This window comes from Protopterus annectens, chromosome 4.part0 (assembly GCF_019279795.1).
Source record: "Protopterus annectens isolate FY-2018-M chromosome 4.part0, PAN1.0, whole genome shotgun sequence".
Taxonomy (NCBI): Eukaryota; Metazoa; Chordata; order Ceratodontiformes; family Protopteridae; genus Protopterus; species Protopterus annectens.
In genome coordinates this window covers 1,825,239,172-1,825,252,430 of record NC_056733.1, presented here as the reverse complement: position 1 = coordinate 1,825,252,430, position 13,259 = coordinate 1,825,239,172, and the positions used below count along the sequence as shown (strand labels likewise).

Sequence of the window (13,259 nt, the reverse complement as noted above, 5' to 3'; positions counted from 1 at the left end):
TTTTCATTAGCCAAAAACACAAATTTCTTCAATTTACTAAGATAAAGTTTTCTGGTGGATGGCTTATGAGAAGTCAGAAGTACATTTTGTACCAGGGAAGATCAATTATTTTGCCTGGCTATTACTGGAAGTGGAGAAACCAAGCCGTCAGCTTGAGATTTTGTAGGCTGGGATGGACCAGGCCCTGCAGATGAGATAACAGGTCTGGAGTTGGATCTAGAATCCACGGACGGTGAACTAAGTGAGGCCAGAGAAAGGGAAACCAGATTTGATGGGGCCAATAAGGTGCAATGAGAATCACTTTGCTTCTCAAACATTGGGCTTTCTTCAGAAATTGGGGAATTACCAACATTGGAGGGAAGGCATAAATAAGTCCCGGGGGCCAACTGTGAAGAAGAGCATCTCTCAGGGACTATCCCCAAGGGGGAGCTAGGGCAAAGTAGCTGCTGAATTTGTGGTTTATGGGACAGGCGAACAGATCACACCAAGGCTGACTCCATCGACGAAAGATCTTCGTTGCTACATTGGGATTGAGAGACCACTCATGAGGCAGGAGAATGCATCTGCTCAGTTTGTCCACAATCACACTGGAGTTCCATGGAATGTGCATTGCTATCAAAAAGCGGTTGGAGGTGAATCCCCATTCTCAAACTCTTAGGGCTTCCCGACACAGAAGGTAGGATATGGTTCCCCCATTTGCTGATGTACCTGACCATTGTCATGTCTGACTGAATAGCAATTGTCCCTGAAATGAGGGCAGAGCACTGCTCTCAGTTCTAGGGCATTGATATGCAAACTGGTCTCTTGAGGGGACCAAGTGCCCTGGACTGTCTTTCCCTGAAAATGCCCTCCCCCCATCAGGGATGCATCCGTGGTCACTACGGCCTTGGGTTGAGAGGAGAAAAAGGGGCAGCTCCATAATTTGTCTTTTGGCTTCATCGAGCAAGATAAGTCCTGCCTGCATTGGTTGGTTATGTGGATTGGATGAGTTAACAGTTACCACTGTGATGCCAGGAGCCACTGAAGCAGCCTCATGTGGTACCTCACCAGGGGAACTACGGTGATTGCTGCTGCCATGGACCCAAGGAGCTGTAAGACTAGATGAGCCAGAACTTTGAGAGAGTATCACTTGAAGTTGTGGCCTCAACCTCAACACTCTGTGAAGTGGAAGCGCAGCCATGCACGATTTTGTGTTTAGTCTTGCTCCGATGAATTCTATGCCCTGTGTGGGGGATAGTTTTGACTTTTCCCTGTTTAATGAGATGCCTAAGAACTCTGCAAGCCTTAGAACGGAGTCCAAGGTGGAAAGCAGTTGCCTGGTGAGGGCGGTGAGGAGCCAGTCTAAATATGGAAACACACAGAATCCCTATAGCCTTAAGTGAGCAGCTACCACTGCCATGCATTTGGTGAACACCCTGGGGGCTGTGGTGAGACTAAAGGGTAGTGCTTGAATTGGTAATGACTGGCTCCTAGCCAGAAGCAGAGGTATCTTCTGGAGTGTTTGTACATCTTTGTGTGCTAATATGCATCCTGAAGATCTATTGAGCACATCCAATTGTCTTTCTCCAGGAAAGGAAGGATAGACTAAACTGTGACCATCCGAAATTTTGTCTGTTGTACAAATTTGTTCAGAACAATGAGGTCTAAGATTGGCCTCCAGTCTCCTGTCTTTTTTGGCACTAAAAAGAATCTTAAGTAAAAATCCAGATCCTATTTGTTTTGGTGGGACTGTGTGGATGACTCTTTTTTTGAAGCAGCTTTTTAATTTCTAGTGCTGCTATATCCCTCTGACTGGGTGGAGCATCTGAGATTTGCCTTTGTGGTTTAGGAACCCTGGTTACGTAGGCCCCCTCTGCCACAGGAGGGGCGTCTTCCCGAAGAGTTCGCCCCTCTGCCCTGGGAGGAATACTCACCACGTGTGTCCCAAAAAGGCCCTTGGGATTTTCTGAACCAAATCTTTCCACTCCTCTGATTCCTGGAGTAAGGTTGTTGAGGAGTGGAAAAATGCACACCCACAGCAGAAAGGGTCTTTCTGTCCTTCTCACACCTGGCTAATGTTTCTCTTACTTTTGGGCCAAATAACATAGTAGTAGCAACAGCAGCTTTGATAATGGAAGACTTGAAGGGGTCCACAAAGTTACATAAGTGATTCCAGGTGGGGCGCCTAATGACAATGCCTGTACCCACTGCCCTGAATGTCCCTTCGGCTGTATGTGCAGTAGGCCGCATGAATGAGCTGGAGATTGAATCTAGGGTAGAAAGCTGGGAAGCAACCTTATCCCAGGCCTTGTTAGCCACCACTCCCGTTAAGGTCTCTGAAAGCTCAGTTATCAGATCCCTTTGAAGTCGCATGAAGTGTGCCAGAAAATTCAAGGACCGTATGGCAAAGGACGATGAAGCAAAGACTCACTTCCCAAATCTGTCCACTGTCTGGGATTCTTGGTTTGGAGAATGGACAGCTGGACTCTCCTCGGCGAGTTCCTTTTTTGTGGCAGCTGCCAACACCATGGCATCCACTGTTAGACCCTTCAACCAGTGGGTCTGGTCCTCCGTCGCTGAAAGAATTTTGTCTGGTTTCTGGGGAATTGGCTCTATGGTATCAGGAGCCTTCCACACATGCTGCACAATGAGTATGATCAGTTCATCGGCAGGTGCACTCAATCAAGAAGTAGAAGGCTGGGCACAAAAAGCCTGCAAGAAAACAGATTCCTTGGAGGATGGGTTTGTGGGCTTCCAATCACCCCTCTGTTTCAGAATTTCCTGGATGTCTCCGAAGGAGACATCTTCAGGGGGTGACCGAGGGGACCACTCCCCTTAATCAAAATCTGTATCCTCAGTGATCTATTCTTCTGGACAATCCAGGTGCTTCCTCTTGCACCATCTCTTATGGGGTGCCTCCTCTGGAAAAAGGTCTGAGGAGGACTCCAAAGATGGGGGACCCTGCAATAGCTTATCTTGCTGCTCTTGTGCCCGCTCTCCCAAGGTAGCAGACTAAGACAGCTGCAAGCCAGAGGATACATAAATGTGACACTCCTTCAGAGTTGTTGCCAACTGTGAGACTGCTGAGGCAAGGGCTCTCTCCATAATCTGGAAGGCAGGGCCGCCTGAAAAAGGATGGGAGCCCCGAACCGAGAAAGACAACCTCGGAACCAGGGTCACACCCCACTCAGACAATCCCCCTTCCAGAGTAGGAGCTGCGAGAGCCAATTCATGGTGTCATGGGTGGATTGGCTCTGAGGAAGCCACAGACCACAGAGTTGGTTCTGGAACCAAGGTGAGATCCACCACTGGTACTGAAGTAGCTAGCACCAGGAACATCAAAGTAGTGGGCTCCAAGACCTGCGGAGAGGTTGAAGGAGGAAGACAATTGGGTGTCCTGGGAGAGTAACCCTCGGCTCTGGATGGGTAGAGGTCCTAGGGGGAACAGGAAGGCCTCTGGCTGCCAAGAGCTGATCCACCAATTTGACTACATCTAGCTCTGAAAGGCTCCTGGTGGAATGGAAGGACATCCCCGAGGGCGATTCTGGCCTTTCAGTAAATGGACTTAATTGTTGACCCAAGAAGGGGTCTACAGATGGGGAGTATTTAGTCCCAGGTTTACTCTCAACCTTTGGCACAGTGGTCTGCTGACCACTAATTTGCTTTATAGGGGAAAACGTTACCAGAATATTTGAAGAGACTATTGTTGGTGCCAAGAGTGTCATCATTACCAATGATAAGGTCGGTGCTGTAGGAGTTTTGGTAGCTTCAATAACAGTCAGCAACGTGGGAGATGTGATAGATTTTGGTGCTGGGGCAGGAGTTGGAGCAGATTTAGATATTTTTGGCCTCTGTTCTGAAGGATGAGTTGAAACCTGAGCTTTAGTAGTTTTAGCTTCTTGTACCTTAGGGGACGAAAGTACTGAATGGCACCTTTTCTTAGATTCTTTTCTGGGAGACTTAGATGTCTCCACCTCACTAAAAGGACATTTCAGCAGCCCCTTGAGAAAAAGTTTGTTTCTCCTCTCTGCAAAGATACGAGCACTGAAACCCTTGCAAAGTTCATATGGTGGTTGTATCTCCAAATGAGGGACACCTAAAAAATAAACACATGAAAGATGCCCATCATAGTTGGGCATGGGCATCTTTCTGCCACAGTCCTCACATTGCTTAAAACCTGTGGCTCCCTTCTGTTTTTCTGCCATCTTTCAAGAAACAGCAAGAGGGCACATGCACAGACGCACCCAAACAAACACAAATACTAACGGAAAAAACAGGGAGTACAGAATACAGCTTTTTTTTTTTTTTATGAATATACCAACAATGGTACCTAGAAAAATACTCCCAAGAGGGTCATAGAAGGAAGAAGGAACAATAAAGATACCAGCAATGGTATCGGAGATTTACCAGAGGAAGAGGGAAGGGAAGGGCCTATACCAACAATGGTAAGTGGAACTACCCAGAAAAGGTAAGAGAAAAAGATTATACAAACACGCACACCAATACACTCCACTAACAATAACTACAAAGGAGAAAGTACAGTTGTGTACACTTACCATAAATGTAGATGTTCGAGTGTATTCACTGTTGCAGTCATTACATTTGGGTAATCTGCTGGCAGGTTGCCCTCAGTTGACCTGAATTCCAAAGTTTTGGGTCCTGTGTCGGTTGCTGTCTCCTCTTCCATGACGTCAGGGGTATAAAACATGCAACCAATGCCATTTTCTTTAGTTTTTCTTACCCCCGATGTCAGGTGCCCCCAAAAAGGTAGCAAAAAAAAAATAAAAAAAAATATATATATATATATATATATATATATATATATATACATTTATCAATATAAACTTTACCTTCATCTACAAGAAAATACACCACATAGGTTGTAGAAGATAGTGAAGGAAAGATAAACTCCAGAATGACAGGAGGATGGCGGGAGGGTAACCTGGACTGCAACAGTGAATATACTCGAACATCTACATTTATGGTAAGTGTACACAACTGTACTATGTTCTTCGTGTTTCACTTTTGCAGTCATTACATTTGGGTAGAATCCCAAAGCTATGGTTTGGAGCCTGGAGCTAAACAGCATTAGGAGCGGCTACAAGGCCCTGCAGAACTGCAGTGGCAAAGCCTGCCCTGGATTTAGAGTAGAGAGGCAAATAATAATGCTTTGTAAAGGTGTGAACAGAACTCCAAGTAGCAGCCTCTAGAATGTCTTTGGTTGGTACTCCCCTTAGAAAGGCTGCCGAAGTAGCTGCAGCTCTGGTGGAATGAGACCTAATGCCCTTGGGCACAGGTTTACCATGGTGTAAGTAGCAGAAATGGATGCAGTGGCTTATCCACTTTGAAATTGTCTGCTTTGATATAGCCTTGCGTTCTGATCCTGCAGCATATGTCACTAGTAATTGCTCAGTTTTTCTTAGAGCTTTAGTCCTGCTTAAGTAGAATCTTAGCTGTCTGTGTACGTCCAAGGAATGCAGAATGTGGATCTGGAAAAAGGTTGGCAGAAGAATTGTTTGGTTACGAGCCACACTGGAAACCACCTTAGGCATAAAAGTAGGATTTATCCTCAGAGATACCCTGTCTGGGTAAAATATAATAAAAAGCTCTACAGCCATGAGGGCCTGTAGCTCTGAAACTCTTCTTGCTGAAGTAATTGCTAGTAGCAGAGCTGTTTTCCATGATAAGAACTTTATATCAGCAGTAGCAGGTGGTTCAAATGGAGGCAGGGTGAGCTTTTCCAACACATAATTGAGGCCCCATGCAGGCAGTGGTGATCTTCTAGGAGGCCTTACATTTTTGGCTCCTCTAAGATGCTGCTTTAGTAAAGGATGAGAAAAGATTGGTGGCTCTGTATTGTAATGAGCCAAAATGGCAGAGGCATGGATTTTAATTGATGAGAAAGATAGGCCTTTGTCAAGCATCTCAGTTAAGTATCGCAATATCTGAGGAATATTTGGTTCTGCTGTATCCGTTCCTTGTGCTTGATTCCAAGCACAGAATCTCTTCCATTTGTCAGCATAAGATTTTTCTAGTACTAGGCCTTCTGGCTTCCAAAATGACATCCATCACAGCTTTACTGAGAGGAGGAGTTTGTATGATTACATGATCAGCCATGCTGCCAGGTTCAGAGTCTGTAGTTGATTGTGCAGGATCTGATTGTTTTGCTGGGACAGTAGTTGTGGTCTTTGAGGCAAGGTCCAAGCTGGGTATTGAGACAATTTCCTTAGGACTGGGTACCAGTATTGGCAGGGCCAGTCCGGGGCCATTAGTATCATCTTTGGTTTTGCTTGTCTGACTTTTAGGAGGACCTTGGGGAGAAGAGGCAGAGGCGGAAAGGCGTAAACTGATAGATTTTTCCAACTGAAGGATAGGGCATCCACTTTCCATGATTGTCTGTGACAAGTCCTTGTGAAGAATTTTTTCAATTGATAATTTTGAGGAAAGGCAAATAGATCTATGTCTGGGCTCCCACATTTCTCTGTTATCATGCTGAAGACTTGTGGATTTAGTTTCCACTCGTCAGGATCCATAAGGTTTCTGTTAAATCGTCTGCCAGAGTGTTTTGTTTTCCTGGCAGGAATTGAGCTTAAAGATGTATTTGGTAGGTCAAAGCTGTGTCCCACAGTGCCATGGCTAATCTGCATAGGGGGTAGGAGTGTGTGCCCCCTTGTTTGTTTATATACGACATGACTGTGGTGTTGTCCGTCTTTATCAGTAGTTGTCCTGGATGAAGTAAGTCCTTGAAGGCTGTTAGGGCATTTTGAACAGTTAGCATCTCTTTCTGGTTGATATGTAGATGCATTTATTTTGGTGACCATATGCCCTGAATGCATCTTCCTGCCATGTGGCCCCCCCAGGTATAATCTGATGCGTCTGTTGTTATGGTTTGGCTGGCAGGGGGTAGAGTGAATGGCAATCCCGTGTTTTGGTGACATGCCTTTGCCCACCATAGAAACTCCTGTTACAGGCAGGGAATGAGAGGAATCATTGTTTCCAGACTGTGAGAATGTTGACTCCATAAACTTTTTAGATACCATTGAAGTTTCCTCATATGCAGTCTTGCATATGGAATCAGTAGGATGCAGAATGCCACGACGCCTAGAGCCTGCAGAATTTGTCTTGCAGAAGACTGGGTTTTTGTTGCCATCAGTTTGAAGTAAGCAGTCAGTTGCCTTTGGTCTGGCGTGAGGTAAGCCATCTGGGCAGTTGTATTCAAGCTTGCACCCAGGAATGTTATCTTTTGAGAGGGTACCAGTTGTGATTTCTTTTCATTTATTGTGTACCCTAGGCATGTTAGAAGCCTTTTCACAAATGCCAGGTGTCGAAGAAGAGTGTCCTTGTTCTATGCTTGAATGAGACAGTCATCCAAGTAAGGATATATTTGTATACTTTTTTGTCTGCAAAATGCAATTACTGGTGCCAGGCACTCTGTAAAGACCCTGGGCGCAGTAGATAAGCCAAAGGGCAGTGCAGAGAATTGGTAATGCATTAAGCCAGCCTTGAATCTGAGGCATCTTCTGCACGATTGTCTTATTGGGACATGCAGGTATGCCTCTTTTAGGGCTAAAGTCACCAGCCAAGCATTCTTGCCCAGCATGGGCAGAAACTGCTGCAAAGTCAGCATTCTGAATTTTGGAATGTCCAGGTATGTGTTCAAAATTGATAAATCTAGTATTGGACGCCAGGCCTTGTCCTTTCTGGGTACCAAGAACAGTCTTGAGTAAAAACCTTGTCCTTTTTCCTGTTCTGGTACTGTCTGAATGGCCCCCAAATCCACGAGGGACGTAACCTGTTTCTGTGCCTCTGCCCATTGATTTTTTGGCAGATCTGGCCAACCATTTACCATTGGCAGAGTGTGGAAATGGAATCTGTATCCCTGTGATACGATGTTTAGTACCCACTTGTCCTGGGTTATTAACTGCCAATTTTGAGCAAAAAGTGCTAATTTTCCCCCTATGGGTGCTGCCAAAAGGTAAGTGCTTGGTGCAGACAGAGGGAAGTCATTGAGATTGCTTTCTGTAGGTTTGCGCTTTATCTCCTCCAGATTTGGAGGTGGAAGCGCCCCATTGCTTTGACCTGTATGAATCTTGCGCCTGGGCTTCTGGATTTGCCACTTTGAGCTCTGTCTGACACAGGAAAGGACCAATTTTTTGTAGGCCAGTGTCTACTGAATCTTGGTGGCTACACTTGTAAGAAGTCTTTAACAGTTTGCATAGATTTAGCTTTGTCTTCCATTTTCTTTAAAACCTCTTCTGCCTTAATACCAAACAGAAAATCATGCTGTAAAGGTGCAGCTAGCAATTTAGCTTTAACATGATCAGGCAAATGTTGTTCCTTTAACCAGGCATGCCTCCTAATCACCGATCCAGTAACTGCGGCCCTGCAAGAGGCCTCTAAGGAATCAAAAGCACATTGCAAAGTACGCTTTCCAACTTGTTCAGCTGCATGCAATAATTCCTGCAATTATTTATTTTCTGCACATTCTGAAATCAACATAATTTTCTGTTTCAGCAATCCCATAACATGTTGTTGGTACTTAAGCATATGAAATTGACAGTTTAAGGTCCCGATTGCCAAGGATGCAGATGTACAAACCTTTTTTCCCCATCTGTCCAGTGCCCTTGAATCTCTGTCAGAGGGGGTAGGATTTTTTGTTGTTGAGGCCTTAACTCCCTTTGGACCCTGTGAAATAGTTTCAGAATCAGCAGCAGGGTTTGTAAATAAAAATTTATGTGAGTCAGGGACCCTGTAATATCTGTCAGGCTTACTGGGAGCCGGAGGTAAGGAATCAGGGGACAAAGTTGACTCCGAAAACACATCATTCACAATGTCTAAAACAGGGGGAATGGCTAAAGGCCTGTGCTGAGGGAGAAGAAGGAAATCCCTGAGCCTCATTTTTGATTCTGAGAAGTCTTGACTCTCCCAGTGAAAATGCTCCCTCAAAGTATGCAAGGTTTCTCCAAATGGACAATCCTCAGGAGGAGATGCAGATGGAATAGATTCCTCAGCATCAGAATACTCAGAGGGAGGCATAGATAATTCCTGATCACAAGAGTAATCAGAAGAAATAGAAACCTGATCTGAAGATTCATAATCAGTGTCTTGCCTAGGCCTCTTATCAGGAGGGGGATGGGTACCCCTGATCAAGGTAATAAGGTCTTCAAGCCATTTTGATCATCTGTTTTTTTAGGCATAGAAGCCTGTGCACGTGGCCCATGCGTTGGTTTTTTAGTTTTAGAAGTTGCTTTAGTCTTTGGTTTTGCAGCTTTCGTCGGTTTGATATACAAATGTTGAGGTCTGAATACACTCTCAGAAGCTGGTGCCTACTCAGCGGCTCCGGATCCATCCAAGGGAGAGACATCCGTCGGTCCAATACCTTGAGTATCTCGTGGCATGCCGGACTCCACATGGGTGTTGGTAGAGGCCTGCGACTCAAAGGTAGCAGGTATCAGGGACTGCAAAAGCGCCTGAGTACCGGCGAACCGGCAACTGGCTTAGGAGAAGCTTCTTCATCAGTTCTGGATCTCGACTGCCTTTCTCTGTCCTTTTCTTTGCGTTTTTTATGTACTCCGGTAGTCGGATTACTATCTGATTACATTTCTGGGTACTTAAATCTGTTTCCAAAATACTTTGATGCAAAAATATACCGACGCTTAATACTGCGTTGGTTAAATCTAGCACAAAACCGACAGCCAGGCACGTTGTGATCAGGGCCTAGGCAAGGAACACAGTATAAATGGAAATCCTTATGAGGTATTTGCTTTCCACAAGTAATACAATTATTAACTTTTTCTGACATCGGTAAAAAGCAAGAAAAAAGTTTCCCCAACGGGGTACTTAGCTTTAGTGAAGACTTCGGTTCCGAAACTCAAATTCGAATATTTCAGTAGTCGGCTGACTGGCACTTGCAAAATGCTTCTGCTTCGGGCACTGCGCGGCAAGAAAGACTAAAGAAAATGGCGTCAGCTGCATGTTTTATACCCCTGACAACCTGACGTCATGGAAGACGAGACAGCAACCGACGCAGGACCCAAGACTTTGGAATTCAGGCCGACTGAGGGCAACCTGCCAGCAGATTACCCAAATGTAATGACTGCAACCCCCTCCCCCCCAAAAGGAGAGATATCTATACCAGAGGATTGTAGCCCCCCAAACATCTCCAACGCCCAGGTGAGAACTGCTCTCTCCAAGGCAAAAAACACAGCATCCATGGGACCGGATGGTGTCCCCGGCTGTGTGCTCCACGAACTCAATGAGGAATTAAACCCACAATTAGGACAGCTGTTTAATCTTAGCATCACCTCAGGATACGTACCCAAGGAGTGGCGCACGGCGACTGTGGTCCCACTTCACAAGGGCGGTGCCTCCACCGACCTTGGAAATTACCGTCCCATTAGCTTGACAAGCCTTATCTGCAAAGCCATGGAGAGGATCATAATGGAACTCATAAATAAAGACATAGGGAACTTGCAGACTTTGGATCCAACCCAGTTTGGCTTTGTCAAAGGCAGATCATGCCTTTTAAACTTGGTTGACTTTTCGGAAACAGTCACCAAGGCCATTGATGAAGAAAGGCAGTCCATACAGCCTACCTCGACCTGGCAAAGGCCTTCGACACAATACCCCACTCAGGTATCATCGAAAAACTCATCAGCTTGAATGTAAACCCATACATCACAAGATGGGTTGCAAACTGGCTAAGTGACAGAACCCACAGGGTCAGAGTTGCTGGAGCCATGTCAGACTCGAAGCCTGTCACAAGTGGTGTCCCACAGGGCTCAGTCCTGGGTCCACTCTTGTTCGGCATCTACTTTTCTGAAGTACAAGCAAACACAGGAGGGTTATGGCTGACAAAGTTTGCAGATGACTGCAAACTGGGCGCCATAGTCGAAAACACTTCTGACACAGACATCCTTCAGAAGGGCCTCACAGAAACGGATAACTGGTGCCAGAGCCATGGCCTAAAATTAAACGCCAAGAAATGCATAGTCATACCCTTCGCGAAAAATAAGGTTACCCCTAGATACCATATAGGCGGCAATCCACTGAGCACAGAAGAAATCATCAGGGACCTGGGGACCCAGGTTGACACTAGCCTTTCGTTTGACACTCATGTTGCTAAAGTAGTCAGGAAAACCTTCTACATTGCCCACCTGATCATGAAGGGATTCACATCTAGATCAAGGGAAGTCATCGTCCCCCTGTACTCATCACTCATTAGACCTATGATTGAGTACAATGCCCCATTCAGAATGTATCTGACCCGACACCTGCAGCAGCTGGAAAGGCCCCAAAAGTTCCTCACCAAAAGGATAAAGGGTCTCAAAAATATGTCTTATGCTGCCCGACTGAAAGAACTCCAGCTCTATTCAGTCTCATACCGCTTGCTCAGAGGTGACCTGTGCCTGACATATAAGGCCATGTCAAACCCAGATTTGATGAATATGCTTCACCTCAAAAAATCTAGATCCCTCAGAACCACAAGGGCGGGAGACTTAAACCTTGACACGGTTATTAATAGAACGTGCTGGAGGGACAGATTCATCACCCAAAGACTCCCTATGCTGTGGAACAAAATCCCAGTACATGTGAGGCAGAGCACCTCTCTGGCCTTGTTCAAGAGGAATCTTGACCAATGGATGGGAGATCGCAGATATACCCCAGAGATTACTTCAGTGTCATTGCTTGACAGAGGCACAGCAAAATAATAGGCATAGTTTTATTCAAACTAAAGGGGTGGCGAAAGCCACATAACTATGGGCTAGGCTTATAAATGCCCTTGGGCAGATAGCCTAGTATGAACCTATGAACCTATGCAACAGTGAAACACGAAGAACATCGAGCAACAATTTAAAGCAAGTAGAGAAATATATATATATATATATATATATATATATATATATATATATATATATATATCTCATAGAAAAGTTAGCACTTAGCTGGGAGCACGGCTGACGCGTCTGATTTTCTACGCGGCAAACGAGATCTGAGATGAAGGGAATAGAGGCAGTATGGGTAGCCTTGACATGAGAGTTTCTGGCTGGCGCGAGCTTGATATAATGGCCAAGTCGTAACTGAACCCCAACAGTCAAATATGAATGAAGACTGACATCAGATCACATATTTTAAATGAAAAGGAAAAGCATTAAAACAGAGAAACAACATCCTACAACTAAAGTAGCTGAAATAACTATAAAACAAATACTTACTATCGTCCAGTAAAGTCACCCAGGAAAATTCATCATTGCATTTCCTTTTCGCTAGGGACTGAGATGAAGAACAAGCCAGAGAGTACCTGGAATAAAGACATAAAACTACAAATGTGATAAATATATACTATATCATGTTTTATTTATTTACTTGTGTATTCTAATCAGGAGCTTAACCAGAAGATGCCATTTTGTACACTCAGACTCCTACTGATGCTGTCTCAATGCACCTCACATCTAAACATTTATATATCTCACGAAATGTTGCCTGTACACCTGTAATTAGTGTATTTATAGTTTCCGGCTGTTGCCTTCACAAACTACAAAAATGTTGCTTTTAAATGTTCAAGCATGTCCTTATTTAACAATTTTTCATTCTCTTCCCCTGCTAAGACCAAACCTCTATCCACTTCTAACCCATTCATTCCTTCAGATTGTCAATATCCTAGAACACGGGGGGAGGGAAATAAGATTCTCCTACCAAACACCCCTGCTAGTCAGAAAGTACTGTTATACCCACTATGATGGATTTTGTGGAAGTTCATGCCTACACACACACTCGCGATTCCAGCGAAAGTGTATGCAGACTACTTGCTGGAGTGCACGGTCCTTCACACACTTCCAACCTGACTACTGATGAGTCAGTCCTGAGGAAGGAAAATCTTCAGGACTTTCTTGCTCATAAGTTAAGAATTATCATACTCATCCTGAACTATAAAAACAGATAAACAGTGTGATGAGATGATCTATATTAACAAATACTTTACATTATTTTTCCCAACAATAACTATATACAGTAACAGAAAGAATGGAAGGTGGGTGCAGCTACTGCAACGAAGAAATTTAACACCAACTGTTATGGGTAAGTGCACGTTACACAACTGTTCATCACTCCCACTGCTGAAGTAGCTTTTAGGCAATATAGGTTGATTATCAGTCTATCCAACCTGGGAGGAAAAAGGATACGGATCCAGAAGAATGGTCTTAATAAAGCCAGTCTAGAAAGATAATCCAGTTTGTAATGCCTTGTGAATATACATATGGGGGACTACGTAGGTGCCTCTA

The 13,259-nt window shown here is 44.7% G+C and overlaps 1 protein-coding gene across 1 annotated transcript in view; it reads right to left on the bottom strand.

The window, feature by feature from the left end:
• Nucleotides 1–12,245, bottom strand: part of LOC122800497 (potassium channel AKT2/3-like) — a 475,979-nt gene extending 463,734 nt beyond the window's left edge. Inside the window, exon 1 of the mRNA XM_044069936.1 lies at nucleotides 12,195–12,245. The gene's annotated coding sequence lies outside the window, so the exon portion shown is untranslated. The remainder of the gene's footprint in view (nucleotides 1–12,194) is intronic.
• Between the last annotated feature and the right edge of the window lie 1,014 nt (nucleotides 12,246–13,259).